This window comes from Zootoca vivipara, chromosome 7, assembly GCF_965207765.1.
Source record: "Zootoca vivipara chromosome 7, rZooViv2.hap1.1, whole genome shotgun sequence".
Taxonomy (NCBI): Eukaryota; Metazoa; Chordata; class Lepidosauria; order Squamata; family Lacertidae; genus Zootoca; species Zootoca vivipara.
This window is the reverse complement of record NC_142590.1, coordinates 27,529,931-27,555,637: the sequence shown is the minus strand read 5'-3', so window position 1 is coordinate 27,555,637 and position 25,707 is coordinate 27,529,931. Positions and strand designations below refer to the sequence as shown.

At 43.2% G+C, this 25,707-nt stretch overlaps 1 long non-coding RNA gene across 1 annotated transcript; it reads right to left on the bottom strand.

Moving 5' to 3' along the window:
• Positions 1 to 19,972: 19,972 nt before the first annotated feature.
• On the bottom strand, positions 19,973 to 22,729 carry LOC118089273 (uncharacterized). The gene is made up of 4 exons (XR_015950905.1): positions 22,621 to 22,729; positions 21,852 to 21,910; positions 21,376 to 21,445; positions 19,973 to 20,629 (listed from the first exon to the last, which is right to left on the bottom strand). It is a non-coding gene; the product is annotated as an uncharacterized LOC118089273 (long non-coding RNA).
• Positions 22,730 to 25,707: the final 2,978 nt, after the last annotated feature.

Here is a 25,707-nt window from a genome sequence, read left to right as displayed (position 1 = left end):
AGGCAGAAGGTGGGCAGATGAAAGCCTACGGCACGACCACTTAGCACACTCCATTTGATTCTCATTCGTCAGCTTCACTGCCAGTGGCTCAAAAGAGAATGCAAAGGTAAATGAGCATACAAACACACACACAAATGATTTACAGCACTTGAAAATAGTTCAATAGACTTAAATCAAATTCTAGGACTTTTAAGGCAGCAGATTTCTCAGAATATGAGGTTTTTTTCATTCAAAAAATAATATATTGGTAGTGTAAAAACCTCACAGACATCTCAGCAATCTAGGATCGCTGCCAGGGCATGCCATGCAAAGGGTTGTTGTTGTTTTTGAGGGGGGGTACTCATAAATATTGGTATATTAACATTACCATAACTAGTGCTGGCATTGGCATGTCTATTTATAAAATGGCAAGGGTTTGGGGATGCTGTTAAGGATTTTTTTCCAATCCTTTACAGGGCAGGAATTTGTTGCTTTGTGAAAATAAGAGCCCAACAGCAGGTGTTCTCATGGTGCCACCTTATAAATTAATTGGCGAAAACATACTGGTTTCTTCTGAGAATTATGCTCGAGAATGCTCTTTCATATGAGGGTCTAAGTTATGTAACTTTCCCCACTATGCAGCTCTCTCTTCTGTGTAGGGGCATAAAGTGCAAGGCCAATGAACCCACACTCTGTGTTGGCTTTCCTCACAGTGCAAAATCCTACCACATGTGCCACTGGTTTTGGAGAACTATTGCATATTCACTCTGAAGTACAAAGAAGAGAATGGGACTTAGAATGATGGCTCAACTGGAAACAAGGAATGGTGAATAAATGGATGAGTTTGTTCTTGAAGGCATTCAGATATTAAAACACAGTGGTACCTCGGTTTAAAAACAGTCCTGTTTACGAACGATTCGGTATACGAACTCTGCAAAACCGGAAGTAGTGTCCCGGTTTGCGAACTTTACCTCGGTCTAAGAATGGAATCCGAAAGGTGGAAGGGCACCGGTGGCGGGAGGCCTCATTAGGGAAAGCGCACCTCGGTTTAAAAATGGTTTCAGTTTAAGAACGTACTTCCGGAATGGATTAAGTTCGTAAACTGAGGTACCACTGTACTACAGTAAAAAAGCAAAACAACAACAACAACACCCAACTATACACACAGAAAGCTGCGTCTTTTATTACTTTGAGTTTAGGCTGCATACTAGATGTACGCAGGACACCAGAGGATAGGTCATCTGTGGCTCAAAAAGTATTGAGGTTTTTTTTGTCAGTGTCTGAACAAATATTCATTCTTTGATGGCCTTGATTCTTTATGGTTATCTCCCTACTTTAGCTTCATAAGTCCTCCATTTGCAAATAAGGGGCAGGAACTTGACAAAAATAAGAGAAAAGATGAAACTTTGTTTTGATTGTATATGTTAAAAATGTTGAAACTTAATAAAATAAAATTGAAAAAAGGGTCATAGAAATGGGCCAATATCCTTTTCATGATACTATCCACATGTACCAAACCTTCCACAAGCACAGGTGCTCTGAATGCACTTTGAAAATAATGCAGGGGCTCTAAATTACAACATGACTCTGGATACGTGTCAGTTTCAATATAATAGTTCAAGCTCTTAAAAATGTCTTTTGTGCTACTTGCTTTCTATATTAACAATGGACTGGAGTTCACATTAGAAGCGGTTATTTGAACTCATTATTATTTTTTAAAAAATTACTTTAAGTATAGTATTGGTGCTTTGCTTTTATTGAGCTCTTTCCAGGAGGTTAAATAGTGCAGGGCTATCATTCACTTGCTTTTAGCTGATTTCATTTACACTTGAACAAACCCAGAATAATATGTCTCCCACCTCTCTGGTCTGCATTCTTGTTGACTACAACAAAAGAGTGCAAAGTAAGTTTGATAATCAAACTCCACTATTCGATAAATGATTTCACAGTATGTAGGGAAATAGTTGGGGGAAACTATCAATTGTTTGTTTTAGTGCACACAACCGCTTCAATTATTGAAATACCTGATGAAATACTTTGGAAGCAGGGATAAAATATTACTTTGAAATACTTTGGAAGCAGGGATAAAACTGGCAAGCCTTCCTGAACAGTGTGAATGTAACATTTACATTTTTCAAAAGGTGTTTACTGGAGAGCACTAACATTGGGGGGGGGGTTCCAAACTTTATACCAGGGGTCAGCCAACTTTTAAAGGAGGGGGCCGGTTCACTGCCCCACAGACCTTGTGGCGGACCGGACTGCGCACATGCACGCACACACGTGGCAGAGGGGGGCTTCTCTCTCTCCACCAGTCCCTCCCCCTGCTTTCTTACCTTCTCTGCCGCTCTGCCTGCGGTTGGGAGCCGCTGGCGCCACTGGCGGCTTTCCTTTCTGGGCCAGCTTTCCCAGTCACCAGGCACGGGTCCAGCAAGCACGCCAAACTCCAGCTGAAGCCCCACAATATGCCTGTCATGATGCCCACAGTGCGGCCATGGATGGAGAGAGCAGTGAGCAGGCAGCGAGTCTGGACCGTGTCTCAGCACGTGGGCAGTGAGGCTTCGGATTGGCTGGCACAAATCAAAGCCCAGCTCCCTTCCTCCACAGGACGGGGAGAAGCCAGGAGGAGGGTGGGAGGAGGCGCCTCCGCTGTGGTGTGTGAGAGGGAGGGGGGGAACGGCGCCCCCCAAAATGCAAAAAAATTGGTGCAGCCCGAATGACCACGCTGATCCAAGCGGCGATTCCACGGCCATCCACCGGCCAGATCCAGAGGGCAATTGGACCTGATCAAGTCCGCAGGCCTTAGTTTGCCAACCCATGCTTTATAAAGTCATACCTTGGAAATGGAATGGAATCTGTTCCAGAAGTCCATTTGACTTCCAAAATGTTCGGAAACCAAAACGTGGCTTCTGATTGGCTGCAGGAAGCTCCTGAAGCCAATCAGAAGCCACGGAAGCACTGTCAGACGATCGGCTTCCAAAAATAGTTCGCAAACTGCAACAATCACTTCCAGGTTTGCGGTGTTCGGGAGCCAAAACGTTTGAGAACTAAGCTGTTCAAAAACCAAGGTACGACTGTAGTGGTGAAATGAATCTCCCTTTCCCAATTTACCCCTGAATCTGTTTTCGGGTCTGTTTTATATATATTCACAAGGCAGTTATTAGATAAATATGGGTCTAGGTATTTAGCACAATATATATATATATATATATATATATATATATATATATATATATACGCACATTTTAGAGGAACATATTTGCATATTGGCAGCTACCCTGTGCCTAAATGATAAGGCAGGTTAGAAATATTTTTTTAAAAATTGGCACCTCTCCACACCCTCCACCAACCTCATTATTGTTCTCCTGCCGAGGCGAGACCCTCTGCCATTGCCTCTAGCTTCTCCCTGCCTTACTTTGCTTTGCTCTGAGAAAAGACAGAGAGGGTCCTTCTTCAGAGCTTGGAATTCCGAGTAAGGTGACCAAGAGAATGCCGGTGCCACTGCTGTGGTTTGCTGTGGAACCAGATAAGGCTTTTTGAAGCTAGAAAACATTTTAAAGTTCCAAAAGCAATTCAAGGTTTAGAAGCCTTTCTAGCCACCATAGGGACAGAATGGGGTTCTTCTGGCCATCTTGCCCAGAATGTCCGGATATGAAGATGGACCCCTCAGTCCTTTCCGCCCGCCTCAGGCGACACAATCCCTTTCACAAAGCCCGTCTAGTTAAGCACTACAAAACGTGGCCCTGATTTTCTCATATCATAAATTTAGAAACACGGTCAGGTTGTAGGCAAATATTGAAACGCGTATTCTGGTTTGAGTGAAATTTGTTCAGTATTAGAAAAGAAACCATGAAAAGAAGTAAGAGTTTCAGGGTCAAGCCGATGACCCTAAATGTATCTCTTTTGTATCTTCAGAAGCTTTTAAGCATAAACAGAAGTAGTGGAGTGGCTGTGAATTTTGCAGTTGTTGATTAACCTCAGCTATGAATTGGCCTTCACCAAGCCATTATCCCTCAACCTCAGTTTACCAGCATCCCAACTGTAAGAAGGGGCTGCTGAAAATATTGCTCTTGAAAGGAGTGCTGAGATGATTCATGCAAGGTGTTTTCAACACAGAAGGCCTGAAACCCTATGCATACTTACCTGGGGATAAAACTCATTGAAGTCAACGTGACTTAATTCTGAGGAGAGCATACAGGAGAGAAGATGAATGGAAAGAGGCTGTAGGAATCGGGAGAGGGGGACTTGTAAGTTGCAGGTCATGCCTAAATATGTCCCAGAAGGGGGAAAGCACTATTCAGGAGGTTCTTTTGCTTCAACACCCCGCTTCCAGAGGTACGACAGTGCTGGAAGGGAAGAGTAGTAAGTTCTTTTCCTTTTGCATGCTGGCACCAGGAAAGTCAAAAGTAAAGTTGGCAGACAAATAACAACAACAACAACAACAACAACAACAACAACAACAACAACAACTTTATTTATACCCCGCCCTTCCCAGTCAAGTCCGGGCTCAGGGCGGCTAACAACAAGAATATCAAAGCAAGCATAAAAGAAACAATCCAATTAAAATGCAGATTAAATACAATGTTAAAATTCAATTTTAAAATTAGGAATCTACAAGTGCAACCTCATTTAAATATCTGTAGGATAAAGCCTTAGGGGAGGGTAACACCGGGGTCAGACTGAGTCAGTCCAAAGGCCAAGCAGAACAGCTCCGTCTTGCAGGCCCTACGAAAAGATGACAACTCCCACTGGGACCTAGTCTCCTGAGAGAGAGCGTTCCACTAGGTCGGGGCTAGTACTGAGAAGGCCCTGGTCCTGGTCGAGGCCAGTCTAACCACCTTGTGACTCGGGATCTCCAGTATGTTATTATTTGTGGACCTTAATGTCCTCTGCAGGGCATACAGGGAGAGGCGGTCCCGTAGGTACGCTGGGCTGTATTTACTGGATACCAAAGTGCTCTTGAGTGGAACCACGGACTGACTATTGGCGGCAGGAGGATTGTCGAAAACCCTAACATGGGAAATTTGCTGTAATGCCCAGGGAGATGTATCTCTGGCATTACTGGGGTAACTTGGAGAGAGTGCATTTACACTTAATCCCCAATAAAAGCTCTGAACTGAACATCCCGGTGATTGTGGCTGTGTGTACAAACGAAGGAGGAGAATGGACATGGGGACCGACCAAGAGTCTAGCTCACCCTAATGGTTATCACAAGCTCCTCTTTAGGAACCACATTACACCATGATTTTAAAATGGAACAGGTCCACGAAAACATGTACCCGACAGATCTGGGGAGATCACTAAAGCAGGGAATATACGTGCAACAGACAGGAGTTTATATCCACTTCTCTCCTTTACAAAGAAGAAACCAAGGGACAAAAAAAAAATCCATCAAATTTTCCCATAGAAAAATCCATGAGGATTTCAAATAGAATCGCAAACTCTAATCAGACAGTGTATGCTTAGCCTGAATAATTCATCTTATTCAAGAATTTTCACCTTTCTGTTGTTCATAAGCTATCCTCCTACAGCTCGTGATCTTTATCTAGCTTATTCATTCGCATGTGCGTGTGCGTGCCCCACACACAAAACACACCATTGTCTTGCTCTGCAGTTCAAATTTTTCCACCTGTCCTTGACTGCGTATATATAATCCTGCACATGGTTGTTCCCCATTTCGATAAAGAGAACCTCAGCTGAGTTTTGCATGGAGATGTTTAGCAAATGGCTTAAATAGGCTGATGCCTGTGAATACTCTCTAACATTCAGTTAGAAATTGTAATCATGCGGTTGGGAATCTGAATTTTCACAGTTAGTGCAGCTGCTGTGTGGGAAAGAAAGTTTTCTGGGGTAAGGGGAGCACATAGGGTGATGGGGTTGTATGCCTGCAGTAAGACTGTAGGGACCACAAAGCCCAGTGAGTCAAATGTATGATCCCATTGGTCTGGGAAGGGTACTGATTGTGTGTGGAAACCTTGAAATGGGCCTAATACCAGCAAGTGGGAGGAGTCGGGGAAACAGCTGTATTTGTTTGTGAACAGCAGATCAACAGCTCAGCATAACTCAGCATAGCCCTGCACTCAGGGAAGGGTGTTTCTATTACAGACTAGGCATATCTTTTAAAGAGAAGGGCAACATTCACCACACTGACAACCCCACTCTCTGGAAAGATAGAGATCAAGAAAAAAGTCGCCCAAAAGTTCGCAAGATAGAAAGTATGTAAAAAATGGCAAGGTGATTTTCTCAAAGAGCTTTAGAAAAAATCCTTTTAGCTGCATGTTGGGACAACAATTAGAGGATTAAGGAGGGGGACATGCACTTTGCCAGACATAGCCAAGAGCTGTTTTCTCCTAAGACTGTGACACAACCAATAGGCTTATAGACCATTCCGGAGTTAGTCCTAGGATCTGAACCAAGATTAATGAAACTGGAAGGAATAAACATCTAGAGTTTTGTACACAAACCATCAATCAATCCCACATGCATGTGCACTGGAATCATTAGCTTAAAAGATCAGGGTTGGGGATTGAGGCCAACCAAATGCACCATCTATAAACAAAATCAATAACTGTCTAATTAGCTGGTGCCCTGTACTACAGAAATTAAGACACAAGACACGAGCATTGACAGGGCTTTTGGGAGATTATAATGGGCTTCGAATCCATTCCTGAAACAGTAATTTACCTCTGGTGTGGCAACTGAAAAGTGAACATAATCTGAAACTCTTTTGACTGACTATTTCACTGGTTCCAGTGACTGGAGTCATTCTGGCCCCATCCTTCACCTTAATGAAAATATTCTTTTGGTACATTACAAATTGGCTTAAAGTGTTGCTACTTAAGGGGAGAGAAATCTGAGCTTCCCAGAGAATGTATAACGACATTCTAAAATTTGACCAGTCCACTGTTGTTATTTCTTTAAATTATAATAATTATAATAAAGATATTAAATGTGGACTGGTCAATTTTTAGAAGGCCCTACACTTTAGCAACATGGTTGGTGTCCCTGTTTCAATTCTCCTCACATCCCCATAAGCACTGTGGGTTGGGGCTTCGCACAGCTATTAATAGAGAGTGCCAGAGTGGTGAAACTTTTGAGAGGAACTAGCTTGCTCCTCTGTACAACTGGATTCAGAGGGGAAACGGGAAATTGTTTATGCCAAGTTTGAGGAAGAACAGTGCTTGCTGAAACTCGGGTGCTGAACGGCTGTGCAATATCCTCTTTCACAGTTTCTTTCTTGCTCCCCTTCCGACTCTCTCTCATACACACTTACATACCGTCACACACCATTAATGATGTTATAGAAAATAACAGTCACAGCAGAACTGCTTCTTTTCAGCCTCTAAAGAGCAAAGTGAAAGTCAATGTGAAGGTACTGTTGGTGGGGAAACACTGAAGGCTGCAAAGTCACCGAAGATAATCTGAGGTTATTTCTAATGGATGTGAGAAACAGCTTTCTTGAGCAATCAATGATTGTTAAGATTTCTGGAGCCTTAACAACAGCAAATATTATATTCTTCCTTTGTATTGGGACTGAGGAGAAAGGCAACGCACTATACCACTTTGTGCCTCCATTGACGACAGGCAATTTCTCCCCAACTTTTTTCCTATGTTGCTCGCACCCTGCCAACTTCTTTGTTCTTAACTGATATTGTTGAATGGTACTTTTTGCAGAGCAGGGGAGGCATAACTTCGGACAAAATGTGCTCTGTCTGGCCCTGTGGGGGAACCAAGAAAGTAAAACAAAATACTTTGTGTTAAAAAACAACAGACAACTCACAGCAAACATTAAAATAAGGCCCAAGTGGAAACAAAACTTCCATTCAGAAAATAGAACAAATGGTTGAATGGGGTTTTAAAAAGAGGAGTGAGAACTAGAGGATTAGATTTTCTTAAAAAACAGAAATGCAACTTCAACGAGTATAAAATAGAACATAAAAATAAAAGACCATCAAGTGCTTCAGAAGTGGGGATATAAACCACAGTCCAAACCATAGTCCTCCACATGCTGCTAGACTACTAATCCCTAACTATTTGCTGTGTGCTGGCTGGAACTGAAAAGAGCCCAGCAACACCTAGAGGGCCATGTGATAGCCACCAATGCTGTAGATAATATCTAACTATGGAATTGTTGTTGTTCTTGTTGTTGTTAATCTATATATCACCTTTAATGTGTTCTCTCTCTCAAGATGGCTCAGGACTGCAAAACCTGAAGGATCATCTCTCCCCTTATAAACCATCCCAGACCCTGAGATCATCTTCGTGTGCCTCCTCCATGAGAGGTCCGGAGGGTAGCAACACGAGAATGGGCCTTCTCTGTGGTGGCTCCCCATTTGTGGAATACTCTCCTCAGGTTCACCTGGCACCTTCATTATATAACTTTTAGGCACCAGGTGAAAACATTCCTCTTCAACCAGGCCTTTGGCTGAGTTATATTCTACAGCCTTTTCAATGTGTCTGTGGGAAGGGGGGGGGTATGTTTTTGCTGTTTTGTTTTTAATTATATACTTGTTTTTATCCTGTATTTTATTCTGTGAACTGCCCTGAGATCTTATGATGAAAGTTGGTATATTAATCTAATCAATAATAATAATCAATAATCAATAATAATAATCATGATTGTCACAATTTTTATAAGATGAAGGTCTTTAAAGGAACTTCAGAACCGTGATAAGATTAGCAGCATAATTATTCTTCCAGTTGCCACCAAATTTCACCTAAAGAGAAACTGGAGGTGGATCAGTCTGAAATGAAATAATACTTTTAAGGGTGGAGGATTTTCTCAGAGGTATCACATATCTTTGTTGATTTTCTTAGCCATGGACTCCCAATGAATCCATGGCTGATATAAGACAAATCCATGGCTTCCTGTGGGCTACACCATGACTTCACACCAAAGATAGCAGCAATGTTAGGCTACAACTTCCATCACCAGCTCCAGACAGCATGACCAATGTTCAAGGATGATGGGAGTTGTAGACCAACATTCAGAGAGTAGTATTTTGACTACTCTGAGAAAATCCTCCACCCTTAAAAGTATTATTTCATTTCAGACTGATCCACCTCCAGTTTCTCTTTAGGTGAAATTTGGTAGCAACTGGAGGTAGTGAGAGATTTTTCTTTCTTGGGTTCCATGATCACTGCAGATGGTGACAGTAGTCACGAAATTAAAAGACACCTGCTTCTTGGGAGAAAAGCGATGACAAACCTAGACAGCATTTTAAAAAGCAGAGACATTACCTTGCCAACAAAAGTCTGTAAAGTTAAAGCTATGGTTTTCCCAGTAGTGATGTATGGAAGTGAGAGCTGGACCATAAAGAAGGCTGATCGCCGAAGAATTGATGTTTTTGAATTATGGTACTGGAGGAGACTCTTGAGAGTCTCATGGACTGCAAGAAGATCAAACCTATCCATTCTGAAGGAAATCAGCCCTGAGTGCTCACTGGAAGGACAGATCCTGAAGCTGAGGCTCCAATACTTTGGCCACCTCATGAGAAGAGAAGACTCCCTGGAAAAGACCCTGATGTTGGGAAAGATGGAGGGCACTGGGAGAAGGGGACGACAGAGGACGAGATGGTTGGACAGTGTTCTTGAAGCTACGAACATGAGTCTGACCAAACTGCGGGAGGCAGTGCAAGACAGGAGTGCCTGGCGTGCTCTGGTCCATGGGGTCACGAAGACTTGGACACGACTAAACAACAACAACTTTGACTACTCTGCTTTGCACAATTATATAAGAAATTATATAAGAAAGAAAGCAACAGCAAAAAGGAGGTGCAAACAAAAGGACAATGCAACCTTTGTTTTGTGTTTCCTTTATCCCAAAGAGAACGTTTGCTTAAATAACGGCCACATTTCTAAAGAAGGTAAAGTGTAATTCGAAAAGCTATTAAAATGGTTACAGACTCTTAAAAATCAAGGGCATACAAATATCCAAACATGTTAAAGGAAGAGGAGGACAGCAAGCAAGAAATTAGCAGATATTCACAAGTTCATTTAACTTAGAAGAGACCCTTGGGGACTGGAAAGTGGTGAACATAACAAAGTTATTTAAAAAGAGCCTGGAGACATAACAGGAAACCAGAGACCCGTTAGCTGGATAGACGGTATGGAGAAAGTCCTAGAATATCAAGTGGGTAAACAGTTGAAGAAGCACAGCTTGATTAAGGATTGACAGTATGGGGGTTAGGGTGGGCAATGGAGAGTGGGGAGGGGGGTTCACAGCTCACTAACTTTCTGGAATTCTTTGCGAAGATTTCTGGCAAGCAAATCTAAAGGGATGGAAGGGACTCATACTGTATGAGGTCTCAGCAATAACAGCCACCACTTTTTTTTTTTAAGAGAGGAGTTAACTCCTTCACTCATGGCGGCATCTAACTCCTGCTTTACCAAAGTAAAATAATATGAGTGTCAGGGGACCACCAGGGGTCAGTGGAGAGTCCAGGACGTGGGGACAGGGGCTCTCTGATGCAGTAGGAGCCCAGGATGGCGGTGCTTCAGATCAGTCCGCAGGAGGTGGTGCTGACCCTCAGGAAGCGGTGCAGAACCTTGAAGATGCTGAGAGGGGAAGGTTCCCAGAGGGAAGCGTTGGAGGGTCAGACCAGAGCGCTCAGGAGGGGGAGGTGCCAAAAGAGACAGCACCAGCTCCCCAGCTGGGCAGTTCTAGTGGGGAGGGTTCTCCACCAGCCCCATCATCCCAAAAGCGGAGGGGTGAAAAGAGGCATGCAGAGAGGAGGAGATTCCGAATGCCCAGCGTGTTCTGTTGGCGGAAGTCATGAAGGGCGGTGCTTCCGGATTCTGATTCAGGATAGAACGGTCATGCTTTTTGTTGCTCTGTCTTGAACATATGTATAAAACTCTGTAAAAACCAGCCACAGAGTTTGCAGCGGATTACTCATGAGGAAGCAACCAGCACCATTACAATGAGAGCAGCAGGTTGTTAAAACTATGAAGAATTATGGAGGGGGGGTTAAATGGGGGGGTGGAGAACCCTATCTGTTCACGCAAACTGCACCTTCCTGCAAATTCTGCCATGTCTGTTACTGGTACATTGGCTACAAACCATACGATGTTGAAGTCAATGATAAGACTTCAGGTGCTACGAGGGTGACAATAATATATACTGAACTCAGTGTGGATTACTGTATAATAGGATTGCACTGATGATTAAAAATATATATGAATCGAACCTGTATTTATTTGCAATTCACAAAGTGAGGTCAAAGGGTTGGATCCAGGCTAACAGTGAAATCCTAACTATGTCTACTGAGAGGCTAGGCCTATTAAATTCAATGGGACATGCTCCCTAGAAAGTGGGTTTTAGGATTGCCACCTAAATCATTTGCACTTGTGTCCTCGTGATATGAATGGGACAAGTTAGTTATGGCTATTGATTTCAGTGGGGTTTAAGTGCAAGTAACAGGAATGCAACTGCTTCACGGGGGGTGGGGTGGATGGGTCATCAATCCAACTCCAACCAGCCCAAACAACTGCCCGTGGCAGACATTGGTGCCTCAAATTTCAGTGGCGCCCTCTGCAAGGCCAAAATCCTTTCCCCTGCCTCTCACCTTCCATTGGAGTAATTTTGGTGGAGCCTGTTCTCCACCCAGTGTGACTGCACCAGTCACGCTCCCCGAGAGCCGCCTCTGCCACTGCAGTGCACTCCATTTGCAGTGTGGCACAAGCTTCACTCTCCCAGGGTGGAGCTGTCTGTTCCCGTTGAAAGCGTGGGAAAGCAGAAGTAACAGAGCTTTCTGCGAGCGAGATGGGGCTGAGCCAGACTGGGAATGACTGGATCCTAAGCTGATCCCACTTCCATCACTTGATGGCTCTGGGTTCCATCCCAGCCGAAAAGCTGTTTCAGCTTCACTGAGCAGGTTTCGCCCACTCCTTTCCTTCAACCTCAGCCAACATGACCAGCAGGGCTGTGGTGGGTGGGGCGTGGGGGCTACACCACTTTGTCATGCCCCACAGTTGCTCAACCAGGGTTAGAATTATTCTGCCTGGCTGAAATCCTGGATGTCAAACCAGCTTTGGAACATACATGTATAGCTTGCCTTTGCCAGTCTAGAGCCAACCCCAAAAGTTTTACAGCACCATCATATACAATTATTTTAAGCAGAGGTAAGTTTCACTATGTTCAGCTGGGCTTACTCCCTAGTAAGTGTGTTTAGGACTGCAGTTTTAGCCTAAATGTTTTTTGCTTTTTCAAGTGGCAACTGGAAGCTAAGCCAGCAGGACTTTAAAAATGATTAACAATTTCTGTTTTAACACCTGCTAATTCCAGGCTTCTGATGCTTCCTTTTTAACATCTGCTGATTTACGTATGTGTGCCTATCCTTCAAACCTCAGGCTGCAAAAAAAGGGGGGGGGAGAGATTTATTTATTTTTCATCCCTGGAAGGTGGACGGAATAATGCTGCTGCACACTGCCCACCTGAACATGCCAGCTGGAGAGAGCACCTCTAGAACAACAAACAGTTGTTTTGCTTTCTTATCAGTCCAAGGAGTGCAAAGCAGGGTGGAAAAGTGGAAGAGTTTAGATTTATGTGCTGCCTAAATTGTGGTTTTCACACAGTAGCTGGTACTTGTGCCTTTCCTCATTCCTTTACCAGACTGGAAATTGGTGTGTGCAGGGAGGGATATCTCTGGTTTCCATTCCAAGTCCAAATGTCATCACCTTTTCCAAACACGTCAACGGTAATCGTGCATTCATATACGACTGGGTACTGTGCAACACTTTGTAACTCCCCCCCCCTCCAGCTATTTTCAGCTTCATCCTCCACATTTTCCCCGAGCCCTCAGAAGTGTTGACATGTTATCTTCAACGCCATATATCATAACAGGGTGAGAAAACGTGGTTACGTTGTTTCCCCATAGAGATTTTATTGGAAATAAGTAACCAATCACATTTGGTGAATGTATCATCACAGAAAAGCTTTAAGCAGTGATCATCATGGCAAAATATTTAAGGCCAACCTGGGCCTTCTGTGGTTTTCCCTCTTGCTCATTTACAGTGAGGTGAATCGGATCTCTTACATTACACTGCACAGCTCCTCTGAGAAATATAGAAATATGAAACAATGTTAAGCATGTGTTGAACATGCCGGCCTGAAAGATGGGCGAGTTAGAAATCTGCTTGCTGACCAATCCGGACGTGCTTTCAGAAGTGGTAAGCAAGGAGCTCACATCTCCCTCTGTGTTCCTCTAGTGATTCCAACGCCACAATCTGGAAACTACATATTTTCAACTGCAAGTTTTGTAAAATGATGCCACAAGAGAATGAAGTGTGGGAAAATAAACTGTACCTGACGCTGTGCAACTCACAGTATAGCCAGGTGGAATCTACATACATATATTTAAAAATGCTTTTTAAATAAACGTTTTGAAATATATATTGAATTTGCCATAGCTCACCATTGCCACCCAGTGTCACATTTGTATATTGCGCTTTACAACCCACTTAAAACGTTCTATTTGCAGCTGCATAGCTGAGTCCCCAATCTCAAAATGGCTGCTGCCTCAGGTTTCAGCTCTACGCTTCTGTTCCCTGTCCTGGCTCCCATCCCAGAGCGTAAGAAATAAAACGTTATTGGAGACTTGCAATAGTTCAAGTCAGGCTACAGGTACTGATGGCCAAAGGCACACCTAGAAAGTTCAAGTGCCAGGGATCTGAGACCAGATGAAAGCTGCACAGATGTCTTGGCAACTGGTCAAGGCATTACTTGGTGAGACTCTCCCAATGAGACTGATGCAACTGGAAGCACGTGCTTCTCTGAGGGGTGTGGGTCTGTTGCCAACAGTGGAGGCAGGGCTGAGTTATCGATGATGGGGTACAGGTCAGCCCTGCTTGCTTTTCCTCATCTAGCTGTCCAGCCTCCTCATCTGGCTGGGTGAGGCTTTCTGCCAATGCTAGGAGATGGATCCACTCCATGGATGGGGCAGGACAGGGAACCAGCAGGGGGGGGCCCTTCCCTGGCCTCTAAAGACAAAGGGAAGACTGCTATCCTCCCTCTTGGACCGCTTGTCACTGAAGGTATCCCCCATTCTCCTGCTCATCTGACATCAACTGCCAACCCAGCCCTGAGCCAGTTGGGCCTCACAACATTCCCCAGAATTGTCTCCTTCCACTCATGGATCACTGTGGTTTCTAAATTGTCATTAAATACTTCCTCTTACAGAAAAGATTCTTATCTAATAGATATCTAAAAGATTGTATCTAATATATTTTCTTATCTTTTCTTAATAGATTTCTTTTCTTAATAGATTTTCTGCCTCTTGGTCACTGGCAAAACCTTCTCTGAGGTCTCCCTGGCAGCCATTTTGTGGTTTAACAGGTTGTTGTTGTGTTTCTTTTCATGTTCGTGTCCTCATCCATATGAGTCTAGGATCATGCGTACAGGAGCAACACTTGTTGGGGTCTAAGTGACACTTGTGATATTTCTCTACACACTGAAGCCATCCTTTGCTACTGTAATGGAGGTGCTTTATATAAAGAATTTCATCCCCCCACTTTTTAAAGTCTCCAATGTCCTGTGGCTTGTTTCACCATTTTTCTATAAATGAATTGGCAGAAATGTGTGCATTCAGCCCTAACAGTACATCAGCTTCCCTTTATTCTGTCCCAATCTCAGCATAGCCCTGTAGGGTAGCTAACAGTGCTTTGGAAGCATACACCAGAGGTCAACCTTTCTGCCGCAATATAGCACCTAATCTTGCAGAACCGGCATCTCCTGACACAGTTCCTGGTTCTTTCACAATGAAGTATTACAACGCAGATACTGTGGTTAACTGCTTGAATGCTGTTTCATGGACTAGCATCCAGTAAAGCACAACACCTTGCACCAATAACTGCCTTAATGGTGTTTTGAGCCATAAGCCTCCATAGCCTCGGTGGATGCCAGTACAGGACCTGGTATCTAGGCCAATAAGAGGACTACCAGCTGTAGTCCATTATCCAATAGCCCACCTCATGCAGGACCCATCTGTGCTGCTTTTCCGATGTTGATGGCAACGTCTTCCTGCAGATTTTGCAGCTTCTGTCTACGCTCTGAGCTCCCGCCCTATAAGCTGAAGGCTGTGACTGGAACCAGAAATGACTTCAGCAAAGCTTTTACTTCTACAGTTAGAAATTCTTGTGGGCAACTGTAGGATATTTTCTTTCCTAAATCTAGCAAACCATGAGGGACAGTAGCTGAGAGGCTAGTCATCTCACCATTCTGTGAGTCTCAGCTGCAGGACTAGCATACGGGATCATTTCCTCATTCTTTCTCTCTTTTTGTTTACACAGTGGGTGAGCCCAACGCATTGGTGAGAAAGAGCATAAAATGTGATAAATCACACACAAAAAGACTGGTGCACCCCCCGCCCCAATACGTCAATGATCCCACATTGGGAAATTATTACTTATTCACACAAACACGCACCAAGCATATTGCAAATTGAAATTTCTCCTCATTCCTGTTGATGATGCCATTTGTTTTCCTTCCCAAATGTTGCTTATGCCGGTGTCATCTCCACTGCCAGAGGCGTTTATGTATAACCTGTCTGCCACTGCACTCATTTTGATGCCGAAAGGAGCCTTTGCTTGAGCAAAAGGAAGACTCTCACCCGCATGCATGCACACACTGTTGTTGTTGTTGTTGTTGTTGTTGTTGTTGTTGTTGTTGTTGTTGAGGCTCTGTTTCAGAAGTTTGTTTCACCCATTTGTAATTGAATGAGACTTTTGTCATTTGTCAGTGTCTGTTATCCCTCCTGTAATATTTTGCTGATTTCTAGTATTTATCTTACTCACGGTGGTGGTGCAGAATGATAAACAAAACCTCTGTGCGCTTTAAGGAAAGGTTGCTTTGTCAAGAAGTGTTCCATTATATATAGGCGCACGTGCACACACCAGTCCCTGTAATTGTGTATTCTCAAGAGGGGTCCCTTTGATGCGGAAGGACATTCTGGTCGGTGTGGAAAGCAGAGCCATATGTGTGAAAGAGAAGGGGGTGGAAACACTGAGGGGAAGACAAGTTCTGGAGTAGTTTTTGAAAGAAGGGAGATGGAGACTGTTGCTTGTGCTCATCCTAGCTGGAAGAATAAGCAGGTCAGGGAGTGGGGAGAAGCAAGTGTCATCGCCCGTCTCATTCTCTCATGTGCTGGTAGCCTCCCACTCGCACTTTCTATGCTACATTAAGAATATCAACACTAGCGAGCCGGTTACCCTGCGCAAAGCTTAATGGGTTCCATTTGCAAAGGTCTTATGAAAACCACTGTGTTTTTAAATAAAATAAAATAAAATAAAATGCCACGTTCCTCCTCTGCGTTTTGTTTGAATTCCATGTTTGAACAAAGCCCAGAACGCTCCATGAAGCTCAGCTGAAAGGAGGGAGTTTGGCCTGGTTTCAGATGGAAACCATGTAAAACTAGACACAGATGATTTCCATCATGGCTGTGGCTACACCTACAGGGCCCCTGAGAAACTGGACAAATAGGACCCCATGCACACATTAAATTCACTCATTCAAGCCCTATGGTTTCCTCCCCCTCCTCTATGTTTTATTAGATGCCTATTATTTTCTTCCACTTACCCCACTCCCATTATTTCTGGAATATCTGAAAGGGAAAGCAGGTTGCCTGTGTAGGAATGAAGAGGATCTATGTGCCACTGGAATGTAGGGTTCTTTTTTTTTCCCTGGGGAAATGCTTTTGGAATTGTACCTGTGAAGGAGCACAAATTTATTGCACTGGGGTAGAAAAGTAAATGTGTACATTTTGAAGAACAGCATGTCCACATCTCACATCTCTGTGTGAGCATCTATGTGCATATTGGCTGCCATGGGTGGAGAGAGCAGGATACGGGACAGTTCTCTCTTTGAAGGAAGCCTCCATTGGAAGGGCTGTCAAGTTCAGGTCTGGCTTAAAGATCCAGAACACTAAGAAGGGAGAGCAGCAGGGGGCCTTGGAGTTTATCAATAACAATAAGCATTTGGACTATAGACTGAGCTCTCACATGGGTCAACATAGTCTTCCTCACTATGGTGAGATGCATTTCAAAATACAGTCATTGTTTCTACATTTCAATCTATACCTATAAGCTGGTGCAAATGCTATGCAAAACTATGTCAACCTCCATCAGCTTTTTTGGTTATATAAAAGTGGTCACCCTGATGTATTATTATTTATTTGGGTTATATACTGCCTTTATCCTAATACCCAGTGGTGATGTATAACACTAAGAACATAATTTATGCAACATAATCTGTGCTCCCCACCCCCTAGAAAAATAGGTGCTCACTATGAAGATGTGACAGTAAATGTCATACTTTTTAACAAAAAAGAGGTGTTGGTACTGCGTACTCTTGAGTACCCCTGAAAAAAATACTGAGCATAATAATATTAAGATAATGCTAATATTAGGTCCCCACATAACACATTTAACATTCCATAGATTATTTAATGTCTGAAGGCTTGGGTAAAAAAGGAATGTTTTCACCTGGGACCTAAGGCCATGGAATGATGCAGCCAGGTGGGGCTGGGCAGATAGGGAGCCACCATAGAAAAGGCCCGTGTTTACTGCAGTTTTCGCATACCAACATCTGGCAAGATTTCCTAGCCAGGTTTTACTTTGGACTCAATTTCTCTTCGTCAGGGGTAGCCAACATGGTATCCTTATGATGTTGTTGGACCCTCAGCTCCCATCAACCTGAGTAATTATGGCCAACAGTCAGGGGGACATTGTTTGTTTGTTTGTTTGTTTGTTTTAAATAAAATTTATATGCTGCCCTTCCTCTAAGGATCACAGGGAAGTTTACAGTATAAATGGAGGAAGTAGTCCAACAACACCTGGAGGAAACCATATTGGCTACCCTTGTTCTACAAGCAAGCTAGACCTGGTCAGGCAGGAAGACAAATTCTGAACTCTGTAGTAGCACTTCGTACATTAAAAGTTCCATAAAATGAAAAAATAGCTCTAAAAGTTTTGCGAGCCAACCACGCTTACATCTGATCAGTATTTTATTTGCGGGTTCTTATCTTTCATATCATTTTCAGTCAAGGTTGTGCTTCACCAAGTCACTCAGTAATTAAAATCCTGACTATGGGAAATATTTATAAATGTGTCTGCTTACAACCCAGAAAACAAGTATGCTAGGGTTCCCTGAGTTACTAAACACACCAAAGTCCAACTTTCAGAAGCCTGTGCTACTTATGTGTAGGGCAATGCCATATTTATATTTGCTTGCTTGCTTACTTTTATAGCCATTATCTGGCTTGCTAGGTTATCCTAATGAAGGAGAATATATGAAGACACTCCAGGACTTTGTGTTCCTTACTGCCCCTTGTTCAGTAGGAGTCCTGAATCAGGAGGACTGACTCTACACGTGAGTTTGATATGAGAGGTCCTCTTCTGTCAGGAGATCTATCATTTGAAGTAGAACCACGCCGTTGAAAAGGTTCTGTCTAAAATCACTTGGGAGGGAGGCAAATGGAGAGTCTGTTTCTTGCCGTCTTGGCTGAATTGAACCACTTTTTTTAAAAAAAACAACCTCAATTTTCCCCATTCTGTTTCAATTAACAGGACTCGACAGGCAGGAGGACACAGCACATTTCAAACAGCCCATTAGTTACAGAGCATGACTTGGGGGAATAAGATATGTTCCCAGGGTGTGTTCTTAGAACAAGGCAAATAGCTTGAGGGACGGTCGAGCTGCAGTGGGGAAAGGTATCCTTAGAAAGGGATAATCAGCTCACTCAACAACAGAGTTGAGTCCCACAGACAACAAGGGGCTGTCATATGCAACATATGTATATATTGAGATCCATTAGAGCCTTCCTGGGCTTGTGCTTATGTAGCCACAACCACAGCACCTATGCACAAGAAAGTGGTATTGGAAGACTCGAGGTAACCACAAGGAATGAAGATAAAATTCTGCAGGGAAACAACCTGAGGTAAAAGAACATGTACTACTATAGACAGCAGCAGCAGCAGCAGCATAATAATAATCCAATGGTATGGTATGTTGAAAGACTGAGAGGGCAAAAATTGACAACCAGGTGGAAGGGAGGAATAAAATAGGCTAATGGGCCACAGAACTCCCCAAATGGCATTCCAGAGGGATCACCAGTATTTGATTTGCATCACGGGGGTATCCCTAACCCAACAATTGTTGATTGATTCAGGATACATACCCAGTGCCTATGCCAAAGCCTACTGCTATCTGTAATCAATAAAGTTGTGTCCATTTTGGTCCCAAGCTTTTGTTGTGTCATTTGTTGCTGTTTTCCACACACCCTGCCCCCCCCCGGTGATCTCAGGCTTACTGCACCTCAGCCTGCAAATGAGGGAGAGGTTAACACAAACCATCACTTTTTTTTTTACATTGGCTCCCAGTATATTTCCGGGCACAATTCAAAGTTTTGCTGTTGACCTTTAAATCCCTAAATGGCCTTGACCATAGCTGTCAAAATAAGGGATCAGCAGCAGCCTCACCTGTCCCGGGGACAGTCGGTATATCTAACAATCCAGGATAGCAGCGGGAAATGGCACTGGAATAAGGGAATTTCCAGCAAAAAAGGGGGAAGGCTGATAGCTGTGGCTTGGAATAAGGGAGTTTCTCACAAAAAAGGGAGGGTTGACAGCTATGGCCTCGGCCCAGTATACCTGAAGGAGCGTCTCCACCCCTATTGTTCTGCCCGGACATTGAGGTCCAGCTCCAAGGGCCTTCTGGTGGTTCCCTCACTGTGAGAAGTGAAATTACAGGGAACCAGGCAGAGGGTCTTCTCGGTAGTGGTGCCCACCCTGTGGAACGCCCTCCCATCAGATGTCAAAGGAATAAGCAACTATCTTACTTTTAGAAGACATCTGAAGGCAGCCCTGTTTAGGGAAGCTTTTAATATTTGATGAATCATTTTATTTTAATATTCTGCTGGAAGCCGCACAGAGTGGCTAGGGAAACACAGCCATATCGGTGGGGTATAAATAATAAATTATTATTATTATTATTATTCCCCTTTAAAGTAGTGTATGAAAACTTAGCTTTTCTAAGCAATGTTGTGACTTGCTTTGAAAAATAAATATTATTCATCACTGAGGTTCGCAATACATCACCCAAACAACACACTTGCAGTTGACGGCAATTGTTTAGCTATGCTCCAGCTATGCTTTTCAGTAAGAGAATATCCTAAAAATAAATAGAGTTGCAATTCAGTACTTAAATAAATACAGCTGATGATTCTTTACCAGATCAAACCTGAACAGTTTAAGTTTGTGAATTCCCCCTTTCTGAAGATATATGTAACAGAGGCTTCTGTGAGAGACTCCTGGTAGGTCTCCACTACATGCAGAAAATGCTTCTAACAATTTTGGAAAATTTGGCTTTGCAATTCTATAGCTGCTATTTGTTTTATTTTGCATTATCTCACCAAGTAGCTACAGCCCTGGTTATTCAACACGTAATAACGCATCTTGTCATCAGCACTCACGATAAAAGAGGGCAAAGGAAATTGCATGAACAAAGGGTAAAATGTGACATCTGTCTCCTGGTTGTCTTCCATAATCCTCTACAGAATGGTGTTGACGGAATGGGTCAAGGGCGTCCCAGGACACCGGAGAGTCTATTAGCTGTGCCCTTGCCAACACTGAATGGACCCTCCAAGGAACACGAAGTCACCTTTGCAAATGAGGAAGCAAGAAGCTAAAGTAGAGTTAGTGACACATTACTACAGAGACAAGCATCAGATAGACAAGCAGGTCTCTTTTTTTACAACTACTCAATCTTTCCCATGAATGCAAAACAGCATCACATATGTACTGAATTTCAAGAGACAAACAATAAAATAATTAATTAGAATATTCACAATATAAGAAACTCAACAGTTCAGAGCCACATTTGGACAGGAAAACGGCATGCAGAAATCAAGGTAATCATTATTTTCCATAAAACTTATAATAGGACGTACCCTGAGTGCATGTGGCTTGATAAGATAAGTTGTTCATAATTCCACACAAGAGTAATTATTACTAAAAGTGATGGTTGAGTTCAAAATACTTGTCTTACTAAACCAATACAGTGGAACCTCGGTTTATGAACACCTCGGTTTATGAATTTTCGGTTTATGAACACCGTGGACCCATCTGGAACGGATTAATTCATTTTCCATTACTTTCAATGGGAAAGTTCGCTTCAGTTTATGAACGCTTCAGTTTATGAACAGACTTCCGGAACCAATTACACCCATGCTTCAGTTTATGAACGCTTCAGTTTAAGTACTCCGCGGACCCGTCTGGAACGGATTAATCCACTTTCCATTACTTTCAATGGGAAAGTTCGCTTCAGTTTATGAACGCTTCAGTTTATGAACAGACTTCCGGAACCAATTGTGTTCATAAACCGAGGTACCACTGTATATGAATTACCCTTGGTTCTGCAAGCACCCTTCCTCCCTTCCTTGAATTCCAGGAATTCCAGAAATCTTCAATTAGAATACTATAATAAAATAAAAACAATGAATAATATTGTTTTCTATTACATCCAAACCAGGAAATGATAGATACCAAGTTCAGAAAAAGCAAAATATTAATCCATGCTTTGATTAAAATCCTGACCTGCTCCGAAGCCAGTAACCATTGTTCCTGGTTGGATACAACAGGAAACTGTGGTTAATTGAAGCCTTCTTAGCTTATTGTGGTTCAGCAAGAGAGGAGGAGGGAAAGAGCAGTAGGGTCACAATGGCACATGGCTTGTTTACGTACATCTGAACAAATTGATATGTGCAGAGCCCAGAACTGGCAGGAACTCTGAATGACATATTCCCTCACCTTCTGGGGGCCACATGCCAGTGATGAGCAGGGCCAGAGGCAAGAGTAGGGGGAACAATGGTTATGACTCTTACCTTTGTATAATAGGATACATTCCAGCTTCTCTACAACCACCAACCCATCTCTTCATCTCCTATACAGGCCAACAAGATATATTATTACAGTTCAAGGTCAAAAATTAATTGGCTAGAGGGATAAGGTGGTAGAAGGCTCCCCAGGCAGAAGGCTCCCCAGATCACCCAGGCCCATCCTACATTGAGGAGTGGAGAACTTCTCGCTCTCCAGATGTTGTTGAACCACAACCTCCATCAGCGACAGCCAGTACCAGTGGTCAGGGATTATGGGATTTGTGGTCTAACAACCTCTGGATGGCCACAGTTTCATCAACCTTGTTCTAGCTACCACTTCTGGCCATGCTAGTAGCGTACAGTACAAAACATTGCTTTCCAGTGCAATCCTACTCATTCAAACCATATCCATCTTCTTCACTGCCATATAAAAGTTTCAATTGAAAGGCTTTTAATGTTATAAATTTAATGAAAACGAAAGCCTTGGTGTTTTTGGGTTTTTTTTAAAAGAGAGATATCAGGCAAATATTGGTCTGTAAAACTTGTTTGGGCTTTTGTTTCTTTTGGAGCAGAACTTCACAGCTCCCAAAGGAATGCGAAGTGCTGCTTTTTAAAGCAGCAGATTGACTGGCAATGAAAATGTCCCAATTTTCTTGTTTCCAGCAGAGGCTTTTCACTGCTTTCCTCATGATTGCACATAAATTACTGCTTCCTTCAAAGTCAAGCTGTCTAAAAACACACACACTACCAGTTTCTGCATTTCCTTCCATCTCACCTGCTGTGCTTGCCTTTGGACCAAGATTCACCTCCTAAGGTGCTGACTATACCACTGTTGCTCTCCGAGATTGTTTTTGGCCACCGTTCCCCTGCTTTCTGGAACTGGCTTCCCCCTCCTGACTCCAGGTCAAAGTCCTCTGTCCTCACTCACTAATAACCTGTGTTTCAAGCTGCTGTTTGCATAGCGTCATTGTATGCCCAGCAAGTCTCCTGTGCATATCCAGGCTGCCCTCCAAGTTTCTTCTCGTTGTGAATTTAAACCGGTTAGGCAAAAGATAATAAGACCTAGTAATACCCTTCGAGCAAAAGAAAAATGAGCCTTTCTGGTAATGAACAGCGGAAACGGTGCCCTTAGCCAATAATCATCAACCTTTTCAAATCAAGGGCACACTTCAAACCCAACCTGTGGTATGGGCCCCACCATGTAAATTTTTCAGCATGTTTGTCTCATTTTAATTTTATTTCCCCCCTTTCTCAGTCTGCTCCCGTCTTTGACTTTCTCTTACTTAAACAAACAAACTCTGGGAAATGCTGGCAATACTGTTAGTACAACCCGCACATTGAGACATAGGTGCCAACTCCCTGGGGCTCTGGGTGCCCGGGCATCCCCAAAATTCCCCATGGAAGGGCTGGGCACCCACAAATTTTGGTGCCAGGGTGCATGGCACCCACAACCCTGGGCACCCATGGTTGTGGGGCCCAGTTGGCACTCCTGATGAGATGAGTGTCAGGATGCCCACCCATGAAGGCTAGCAACCTGTAAGCACTCATTCTGCTAAAGCAGCCAAGAGACAACTGTTTGCAGCACACCACACAGCCACAATATAATGCCCTTCCTAGTACTTCACTTGAGCATTTTCTGTTTCCCTTTTTGTCAAATTTTTATTACATTATAAAAGTATTCAAGATTCTAAATTTGTTATACATTTCTCTTTAAACTTTGACTTCCCATCTCTCCCCCCTATGCTGTTCTTAATCCCATCCCATTTACGTACTTCATTCTAATAAATGTTTCACCTAAGACATATTATTCTATTTCATATATTATCAATTTTCCACCGCTGCTCATATTTCAAATCCTGCTCGTGATTTCATCTGATTATGACATTTTTCCAGATATTTCAAAAAGGGCTTCCATTCTTCCATGAATAGTCTGTCATGTTGGTTTCTTATTTTTACTGTTAGTTTAACCAGCTCTGCATAGTTCATTATCTTTAAAATCCATTTGTCTTTTGTTGGTGTTTTCTCTTTTTTCCAGTTCTGAGCAATTTCCCTACAGGGAGATGGCCTCCAACTAGGAATAAGCATGCACATTTTTTATTTATCAAATTTATATCCCACCCTTCCTCCTCCAAGGAGCCCATTACACAGGAAGTGTGATGGCAGGAGAAGAGGTCTTATTTTTCTGCAATTCCATTGCCTGAGCAGCTACTTCTCACAATCAAAGTACTCTCAGAAAGCAAACTAACTGCTGTATGAACTGTTGTAGTGCTCCAGATTTTCCATATAGACAATCCTTTTGCTGGGCTGTTTTTGTTCTTGAAGAGCTGCCGACATTGTCCTCCTTTACCTAGGTTGTTCTTGGATATACTATTCTGCTTCCTGTTCTGCCTCCCTTTCCTGCTTGTGCCTCAAGAAAGACTTTTTGTCTGGTGAGTGCCCGACAATTACAGTTTTACTCCTATTGTGGGGAAAACATTGCTTCTTTGTTTATTTCTGCAAAAGCTTGAAGAACCTTGGCTGGCGTTTCTGATAAACTACTTCCCATGTGGGGGGGGGGGGAAGGATCCCAGGAAATAGTATAATGGGGGGAAACCCTTGTAACATCTTCTCCCCTGAACATTCCACAGAGGAGCATAATATATTCTTTCCTTCAAGGAGGCTGCAGGCTAAACTGTTCATGTTCCTGTACTATCCGTGAGCATGCTTTTCTGCTTCCATGAAGTTCTCGCTCCCTAGCAAAGGTTTCACATTTTTAAAATATTACATTTGTTAGAGTTTATGATAGGTTAAGTATTAGAACAATCTTACAAAGGTTAGGGAAATATCCGTATTTCTCTGGGCTTTTCCATCTGCTATAGCAGCCTTCTTGAGGTCAGGTCACCTTGGAGCTAAATTACTCCCCAAGGTTATAATGGGTGTCTTGGTTTGTCATCTGAGATAGCTTGTAACTAGTAATTATTCATAGTGCTATGGTGAGTCTGCCTGTTGCAAAATTAGAGTGATCATATTCCAAAAGGAGCAAGGTTCCTACAGTTTAGGATTCTGAAGCAGAGCAAGCAGGAGTGGCTTGCCGGATTGGGTGGAGCCATTCCACTTGCTTCCCTCCCTATCTTTGCTTACCAGAAGGGGGAGAGGCAAGGTCGCAGGAACATTGGCAAGGTGAAAATGCACCAGCAGAACGAACTCATTACTCCTGCCAGTGCTTTTGCACAACACCAACCTCCCCACCACTCTCCCTCCTGGTAAGCAGCAGCAACTCACCTACCAGGAGGGCAGAATAGTGGTTCCTTCCCATCTACTGAGAGCAGTTCTTCCATTTTATGGATGGGGTGGGGCTTTTTGTGTGTGTACTTAATTTTCTTTGTGGAAGCTGGGGGAGTGAGTTGGGGGTGTCCTTTCTTTAATTCTACAAACCATCCAGCAAGTAGTCGGTGTTCTGTGGCCCTCTCAGGTGCCCATGCTTCAATTAAAACCAAGGGAAGACATCATGAGGTAACTCCTGAGGGGCCTTCTCAGATCATGAGATATCATGATCATGGGTTCCATGATCACTGCCGATGGTGACAGCAGTCACGAAAATAAAAGACACCTGCTTCTTGGGAGAAAAGCAATGACAAACCTAGACAGCATCTTAAAAAGCAGAGATATCACCTTGCCGACAAAGGTCCATATAGTTAAAGCTATGGTTTTCCCAGTAGTGATGTATGGAAGTGAGAGCTGGACCATAAAGAAGGCTGATTGCTAAAGAATTGATGCTTTTGAATTGTGGTGCTGGAGGAGACTCTTGAGAGTTCCATGGACTGCAAGAATATCAAACCTATCCATTCTTAAGGAAATCAGCCCTGAGTGCTCACTGGAAGGA